Source organism: Camelus ferus, chromosome 10 (assembly GCF_009834535.1).
Source record: "Camelus ferus isolate YT-003-E chromosome 10, BCGSAC_Cfer_1.0, whole genome shotgun sequence".
Taxonomy (NCBI): Eukaryota; Metazoa; Chordata; class Mammalia; order Artiodactyla; family Camelidae; genus Camelus; species Camelus ferus.
Window position 1 is genome coordinate 47,491,487 of NC_045705.1, and position 9,007 is coordinate 47,500,493.

At 48.9% G+C, this 9,007-nt stretch overlaps 1 long non-coding RNA gene across 1 annotated transcript; it reads right to left on the minus strand.

Moving 5' to 3' along the window:
- Positions 1 to 744: 744 nt before the first annotated feature.
- Positions 745 to 7,984, minus strand: LOC116666433. The gene is made up of 5 exons (XR_004323280.1): positions 7,790 to 7,984; positions 7,260 to 7,348; positions 2,315 to 2,439; positions 1,127 to 1,197; positions 745 to 883 (listed from the first exon to the last, which is right to left on the minus strand). It is a non-coding gene; the product is annotated as an uncharacterized LOC116666433 (long non-coding RNA).
- Positions 7,985 to 9,007: the final 1,023 nt, after the last annotated feature.

Consider the following 9,007-nt stretch of genomic DNA (forward strand, 5'->3'; position numbering starts at 1 on the left):
GCTAATGAAGGGCAATGAGTCTTTGCACTAACTTCTCATTGTCATCCACAATATGGGTTTTTCACAGTGTTGTTTTTATGACTGGGACTGTTACCTCAGCAGCGATTACCTCATCCTGTTGGTCCCCGAGGAGACCCAGCATGCTTGGGAGCTTTCTGGAAAACTAGGCAGTGTCTCAGGCACCCCAGCAGGCTCCGGTTCCTTCCCTCTCTCTGGCCACTTTCTTTTTTCAGTTCCGGCTGCTGAGGAAAGATGTGGAATTTCCTATCTGCAAAAGGTGCCTTGGAGAGGGAGAGCAGAAGTTCCTGGGAAAACAGCAGAGGCTGCCCCCACACAGCCTGATCCTGGTCACCCAGAGCACAGGGCATTGGGTCTTTATATATCCTAGGTCTTGACAGATGCTTGAAAAATAATAATAATGACATCTGACCCCTACATGTCACTTTCAGTTATAAAGTACTTTTGATACTGATGTCTGTTTTGACTTCCATGGCAATCTGAAGGGACCTGTATTATTGTACCCATTTTAGAGATGAAAAAACTCAAGCCCAATGCAACTACTTGACTTTCCACAGCCACACAGCGTTCAGTACCTGAGAATGGCGATTTGGACCCACGTTTCTCTATCTCCTCAGCCTGTGGTCTTTTGAACATTGCAAAAATAGAAATAGCCAGTTCTTTTAGGAAGAACAAGGAACAGAATAGATAACTCTCGTTAAAGAAATAAAATTTAGTGACATTTTATTTAGAAGTGTTGACTTTTAGAGTGAGACCAAGGTTGCCAGAGGTGAGAACTGTTTTCCCGTTTTGCATGTGCAGGGTGTGACTGTTTTCCAAGTGCATCCACGTCCTGGCTTTCTGTCATTTGCACATCACCACAGCTCTGCGGGGGAAGCAGGGAGATGTCACCACGTTGTGGAGAAGAGTGAAGCTACGAGACTGGGGGACCTGCCTGGGGCCAGAGAGGACACCCCCAGGACACTGGAAGCTCCTGACCACCTTCACAGCTCACTGACAACTCACTGACATACAAGACGGTTCTTTTTATTGCTTTTACAGAAAAACTTCAGTGTTAGATACCCATAGCGAATTTTTTTAGTGATTGCTTTTTTTCCTCCATGCTTACCTCTCAGCTGAAAGTCGAATGATCACAAATCAAGTTAAGATCCAGGAGTCCCCTGAAGCAAGCAGCATCCCCTAAAAGAGCAGTAACTAGAAAGAGTCAGGGCCAGTACACCCTCCACAGCCCAACTGCCATCCTGACATTCAGTCCTAGCCCTGCTGCTGCCACGGCCTGGGCGACACTGAGTCACCTAAGTGGACAGTGATGTGTCACAGAGATGTTCAGTAACAATGGTGGAAGCAGAAGGGGTCTGAGCTTCTAGGTACCCGAGGATCCAAATGCCCAGTAATCTCTATTTCTCTGGGCAGGGCTGCTGGCTGTGGGTTTGGGTGTGTTTGGTTCTGTGACACCTGCCAGGACACAGTAATGGCTGGTGAGTGTGGCCAGGGACAGATGTGGCCTTGGGGGAGGGTGGCAGTCAGCCTTATCAGTTAGGAATCTGGTTTCACAATCTCCATCTGTATCTCTTATTTATTTGTTGCTAGAATAAAGCTACAAAACCTGTAACTGAGGTTTCAAACATCGCTCTTTCCTTGCTCTTGTGCCTGTGGGGCATCTGGGTCCTGGCCAATCCAGTTGGGATGGCCCCAGGGCTGTGGCTTGGGCTCAGGTCTGTTCCCTGTATCTTTCCTCCCTCCAGGGCCAGGGGCCCACCTGGGTGAGAGCCGTAGTGGTGGCAGAAGAGCAGGAGCCCAGCCAAACTGCTGGGCACATGAAGGCTTCTTCTTGTGTCACATTTGCAAATGTTTCACCCGCCAAAGCCAGTCACATGATGAAGCCAAGCCTCCCTGGACCAGGGAAATCTGCCCCGCCCACCCAGTGAGCCCAAAATTTACTGAACTGCCGAACTGTCACACCAGCTGCTCAACTCGAGCCCTACTTCTTAACTGACTCTAACTCAGAGGGAGAAAAGAAATTATTATAGAAATTCCTCTGAACACAGGAGACCCTGAGCCGTGGGAGCTGAAGGCAGAGAGGACTTTGAGAAGGGAGAGGAGGCAGGGGCAGCTGCACCCCGCCCCTCTGCACCAGTGGACCGCGGGCACCAAGCTGGGGGCCAGCGGGTCCTGGGAAGTGGCTTGAGGAGCCGCAGGACAGAAGGCCACGTCAGGGCTGGGAAACAGAAGCACTGGAGTTGGGATGAACCGAGTTCAAACCCCAGCTTCTCCACTCACTGAGTAGGTGACTTACCACTCTAGGCCTCCGTGTCCTCATCTGTAAAAGGGGGACAACATCTCAGGGCGGCAGAGAGAGGACATGGGAGGTTGCTCCAAAGGGAAGGAGGGAACTCCATCATATTTGAGAAGGTTGGGTTTCTGTGTGGGAAGGGGGCACTAAGATAAGTTTAGTGAGTTAAGTTGAATGGGGTGGCTTCTATTTCTGCTGGTTAGAATTTCCCTCAAATTCCTGCATTCCTTCCTGAAATGCTTACTGAGCTATTACCCTGTCTGTGTCAGGCACCTGTCTAGGTGCTGGGACCGCGTCAGTGAATAAAAGAGAGGAAACCTTCTGCCCTCACGGTGGGATGGAGGCTGAATTTATTAAGCACCTACTATGTTTCAGGCATTGTGCTGGGCTCTGTATCCAGATGGATACTGTTATATCCGATTTGAAAATTGGAAAACTGAGACCCAGTGAAAGTAAATAACTCCTCAAGGGCCAACTGTAGCCATTAAGAGGCACAGCTGATACTGCCCTATCCCAGAGTCTGTCTATGCTGTCACATCCCTAGGCCCTGAGATGGCAGTTTGCAAAGAAGCCCTGAAGCCACATGCAAAGAAGCCCTGAGACAAGACAGGAGGAACATGGGTGACTAGAAGAGAGATGACAGTAACAGCATGTTAAAGTGATTTATAAAGATGGGCAAGGGGGCGGGGGCTGTATGATGATGCGGGCAGAGGCACTGGGCTGGGGGTTCCAGATTGGGCGTTGGGGTGTGGGTGAGAGTCTGGGGCAGCTCCTCTCCCGGCCAGTCCAGAGGGGCAGAGGGGCAGAGGGGCAGAGGGACAGAGGGGCCCAGAGGGCCCTTCTTAAGACTTAGGGAGCAGGGATGGCTCTGGGGGGACCACTGTGAGCTGCTTCACCATTAGGCCCAGCCTGCCCCAGTCGCTTATGTCACATGCTCAAAGATAATGAGACCGAGGCCTGCCTGAAATCAAAAAGAAATCTGGAACAGATGTTAGGAAACCCTTTTATTTTTTTTCACTTCGAATGTGAGGATAAGCCCAGTAGTTATTGGCAGAACTCTGGCCCGTGTCAGAAACAATTGGCTGCCTGACCTGAGATGGAATGGGTCCCCGGCTCCCTTTTACTTCCTTCCCAGCTCCAGCCAGACATGCCTCCGAGGCCGAGGCGTGGCCTTCCCAGTGGGCGGGTGGGCCCCAGGCCTCCGCTTCAGTCTGGACTTCAAGGCTTTCTGCTCTGCTCCTCCTGACCCGCTGTCTCTCCCTCTTCCTGACCTTTTCTCTCTCGTTCCCCCGCCCCCACTACCAATCATGTAAACTTGGCAGGTGCACACAGATGCACTTGCACACCCACACACTCACACACGCCAAACACATGCAACTTCCAATCTTGGCAACTCCCTCAGGGTTCATAATGGGGGTCACTCCCAACCACACAGGGCCATACAGAGATGCAGAATCCTCCTGGTCACCAAAGTCCTCCAGTAGCCTTTCTGTGGCATTGACTCTTAGTCACTGCAACTGAAGGGGCCTTTGGCTGGGGCCCTGCTTGGGAAGTTCCATGAGTGTTGGGTTCGTGCAGACCGTTAGCTGAGCACCTTTTGTGTGCCCAATACCCTACAAGCATATTCCCACTTTGTTGAAGGTCTCTCCAGCCTGGAGGCCTAGATGGGGTTTCTGCGGCAGTGGTGTCTTGTGTTTCACTGGCTCCTGCCCTGTCCTGCAGAGCTCCCGGGTCCTGTTTGGAGGTCCTCAGGATGGTCCCCCAGCAGCTCCTGAACTGGCTGGTTGGCTGTGATTACCACATGCAGCCAGTGGTAGAGTCTTCCTCCCCTGCCCTTCTGCCCGCAGCAGTCACTAGAGCTCTGACATCAGTGAGTACGGCCAGGTCCCCCAGAGCTCCTCAGTCTGCCACCCTTCAGAGGCTGGAATATGACCGTACTCCATGCAGAAGGACTTCCTTCTTTCCACTCTCAACCTACACCTGTTGCTTGGGTCCCAGACTGTGTTGGTTATGGACTGTTTCATCAAGTCCCCCTGGAAATCTGTTCCTCCCTCTTCTGCTGCAGCTCCTCTCTCCATGGGGCTCACAGTAAAGCTTCTTTGGCTAGACTAGGTGGCCAGGATCCCCAGCAGATGTTATGTTGTCACTCCCTTCCATGTTTTTGCCCCTTCCTACCTCCTGCTTACATCCTCTTTCTCTCCAAAGGGAAAGAGGAGCCTATATCCCCTGCCCCATTCCTTTGGACCAGCAAAGGTGACTGATGTCCCAGTGGTACCCACCACTTAATCTCAGTGCAGATTACATTGACTCCTCACAACCATCCCATGAGGAGGCTAACCAGATAAGCCAATGGTCCAAATCGGGGAGTGCAGGCTGAAAGTGACTGAAGAAAGATCACTGTGCTCTGAGAGTCCTGGACCCAGCTTTGCCACTGATCCCAAGGTGACCTTGGGCAAATCTGTTCTCTGTGGTTTTCCAAGCTCCTACCCACGAACTGCAAGCAACAAGAAGATGGCTCTCCAAATTCTCTTCCCACTCTACAAGAGTGATGCCCAGTTCAAGGACAGGCTGTGAGGATCTTCTTGGCAATCTCCTTACCCACCCACCACCAGGCCATGCATCTCTTGAACATCCTCAACATGTACGTTCAGTGCTTGAAGGACTGAGTTGACTCAATACCTCTCTCTGCCCCAGTGGCCAGTTGGAGAGCCATGCTGCTCTCTGCATGAACCTCCATCCTCACTTGGCCTTACTTAATGAACATGGCTTTGGGATCTGCTGGAGCTCTTCTCCTGCTTCTCTCACTCTCACTCCCTTTACTTCAGCCACACTGGTCTCTGTTGATCCTTCACAGACTAGACATGCTCCAGCCACAGGGCTATTCCCTCTCCCTAAGACATTCTTAGCCCAGAGACCTGCAGAGCTGCATCCTTCATCTGTCAGGTCTTTGCTCAAACGCTACCTTCTCAGTGAGACCCTCTCGGAATACCCCTACTCTACCACTCTGACCACTTTTTCTGGCTCTGTTTCCCCCACAGCACTTATTACCATCTGACTTACTCTCTGTTTTACTTATGTCTGTGAAATGTATTATCTGTCCCTGCACATTGGGATGGGAACTTCAGAAAAGCAAAGGATTTGGTCATTTCTGTTTAGTTTTGTGCCCCTAGCATCTAGAACCCAGGAGAAGATATTGGACAGCTCCAGGAAACACCCTTTCCATAGACTATAATGTCCACTATGATGTAGTGGCTCTACCTGAAACAGCGCCTGGCACATTGTTGGCACTTAAGACATTTTTGTGGCACGAATAAGCTGTCTACTTCTGGCACAATTAAATCTCTTGGAAGCAGACTGTAATGCCCATACTTGAGTTTCCCATTCAAAGGCAACAGAGGCATAAAGAAGGATGACACAGGATCAAGTATCTTTCTGGCCCAAATGGCAGGGCCAAAACATCCTGCTTTTGATATGTGAATATAAGACACGGAGAGGTCTTATATTTATAAGGTGTAGAGGAATAAGAATGGGTACAAAAACAAACAAACAAAACCAATGAATCACCGAGCTAAGGGCTACCGGCTTCAAACTCAGAGTTCTGGGAGCAGAGAGAAAGATTCCACTGCCTCTTCTTGAGAAAGTTAAGAAGGGATCAGTGACCATGTTCGCCAGCCCATCCTAATATAGAAACATGTGATTTCACGAAAGTTTTCAGGAAAAAGTCTGAAATATCGATTGGGGGAATAAAAGCTTTTTTCGTTACCTCTCAGTAAGCTAGAACTTTCCAGTTACCCTCAATCTCCCCTCCTTCCTTTCTTGCCCTTTCCTGAACACTCTGGTTAATCAAGGTTGAACTGTGCCTCCTAGGGAGTCTAGAGAAGCGCCTTTGAGCTTACTGAGCATTTGGCTTCAGGGAGGGAAAGACACTTACGTGGTGCTGTGTCTTTTAGACACGACGGGCTAAGTCATCTTTCTTTGTCTCTCTTTCTAAACTGAGGGTCTATTAATACAAAACCTTGCCCGGCGCTGGGGCACAGAGGGCTGGGCAGGAGAGGCTCATGCGCTGCCGAGAAAGCTTTCGAGGCCATTATCTCCTGGGCCACAGCAGGAGCCAAAGAGGGTGTCATTAGAGGCCACTAAAGGGCTGGTCTGCATCCCACCAGAGACACAAAAAAAGGTTAATTACCAAGAGGAGCAGGTTGGACAAAGGACCAAGGACAAGAAATTGTAAAAGGGAGAAAAAAAAAGAAAAAGCGAAGACGAGATAACTTGGGACCAGATGGCGGTTCCCTGAACAATAAACACAGTGGGAAGTTTCTGGGCCTCTCTGTGACTGCGGGAGACATGAGGGCACCATTAAGATAGGAATCTTCAAACCATGGCTGGTTCTAAATCCGGCAGAGCCAGGCCTGGAAGGAAAGGGGTCCCCTGGAATTTCAGGCAGGGTTTTTTCAATACACCCCACAGGATCCCTTATCTCTGTAGATATTTAAGGAAAATACCCTAAGTTTCTCATCTTTGAAATCAGCCGACTCAGTAAGAGTAACTAACTGCACTGCTTCTCCGGACTTGCTGACAGTGACACTGGTGATCGGAGCCGCTATTAGCAACCATGACGAGGAAAGGCCAACCAGAGGGCATAGCCTGGGCCTGCAGAATGAGTTGGGTACCAGGACACAGGCCCCCCAGTGCAGAATCATCACCGGCCCACGTGTACAACCAAATCTAAGACAGAAAGAATATGGAAATCAAAGAAGTCTTGGATTTAAATCTCAGCTTTGCCACTTATTAGCTGTGGGAACTTGGGTAGTCACTTCACCTCCCAGAACCTCCATTTTCCTCTCTATAAAATGGGAACAGTATTACCTGCCCCAGAGGGCCAGTGGGATGATACAATGAAATGGCTCCTAGTCCAAAACTCCTTTCACTACATCACAACTGTCTTTACCTGCTTTTAATGGCCCCATCAGACTTCAGGGCTATCTTCTCATCCCTGGGAGTGGCCGTAATGGAAAATGCTTCAGGTGCAATGGAAAACTGTAGAGAAAGAGGGGGAGAGAGAGAGAGAGGCTGAGAGAGAGAGAGAGAGTGACTTCTGGGGATATTTTTGGAGCATCTAGATGCAACTGTGTTTGATGCTAATCCACCCAGGACTTTCCAGTAATGTGAGCCTAAAAGTTCCGTCTTTGCCCTGAGCTCATTTGACTCAGGTTGCTGCTTTAACAAGAGTCTTTTCCAACACATCCCGTCCAGCCAGTGCTCCCCTAGGGGCCACCCAGGAAGGACTGGCTGTGTTTGACTTTAGGCATCACCAAACCTCCTTGCTTCTTTCTGACTCTGCCTTCAGTTCAGGTCATGCAGATTCCTTCCTTTATGACATCCCAACCATCACTGTCCCCTTGTTTCCCATTGCTGCAGTCAGAATGTCCCACCCTTCTCTGCCTCCATGCCCCGCCTATAAGCTCTGCTCCGTTAGACCTCTGGTGCAGAGGGGTGTCCCGGTGCCATCTCCAAGGTCCTCCTCGAGCCCAGAGTCAGTCCCTTTGGCCTAGTTGATGCCTCCACGTTCTTCAAATGGGAGCCACACTGCGCAGGCTCCAAGAAAGCTGGTGCGTGCAACCGAGAAGGCTCACCTTCATTCAATCCAATTTAACTGTAAGAATAACAGCGGTGAAAAACAATCTTTAGCAATCAATGCTGTGATGAATTAAGCAGCAAATCATAAGCATCACCCCCAAATATTATGTCTACAGGAAATGGCCTTATGCAGCTAATTGTTAACTGGGAAACTCTTTCATTAATTCAAATGGGTCAGCATTTTAAATAATACTGTCATATAAATGCGGTGTGAAGGTTTACGTGCAGATCACTCTAAGGTATCTCTTTTTTTTTTTTTTTTTTTTTTTGGTGAAGCCGACTAATGCTGCATTATGTTTTATTGTGCAATAAAATTATGTGCTAAAATTATGCTCATAAATGTACGCAAATGTAAACCAAGCTATTAGTTATGTTTTCACAGATAAAAGTCATTAGCATAGCTATCAAACTCTTCTTCCATTTGAATAACAGAATTATGTCTGGAGTCTCTGGCTGGCTTGCTGGGGCTCAGTCTCAGGGGGAACAAGTGTAAATCTTGCTGCCTGTTGGTTATGTGGGAGTCAGTATCCTGACATGACTTCAACCCAAGAGGCTGACTTTGTATGGTGCCCACTGGGGTCACCAGTTGAGGAGGGACCCTTTCAGCATCTCTCAGCATCTCACATCCCTGGGAAGTCATTCTTAACACCTCCCCACCTACTTCCTGCTAATTAGACTTATTGAAAAACAATTGCAGATCTTTTGAGATTTCAGGAGGCTGACAGCATCTTTTAGCAACAGTCACGAGGAAACAAAGTTTCATGTATAATTCATGAGGTGCGTGGTCATCCTGGTGGGAAATTATCTCCTGACAGACTTGGCGGTGGTGGTGTCCTGTCAGAATGGCCTACAGTGTATAATTAAAACCTGAACAGAACAAATTAATGCTGATTACTTTATAAACAATTTGAAAGCTTGAATTCTGTTCCCTGTCTTGCAGGAAGAAAACAGATATTTCAGAAATGTGTAGACTTCCCCCCCCATCCTGGCTCCCCACTAATAGTTCTGTTAATAAAGGACCCTTGAATAGATATTACAGTTAATATTCTTTGTCCTCCA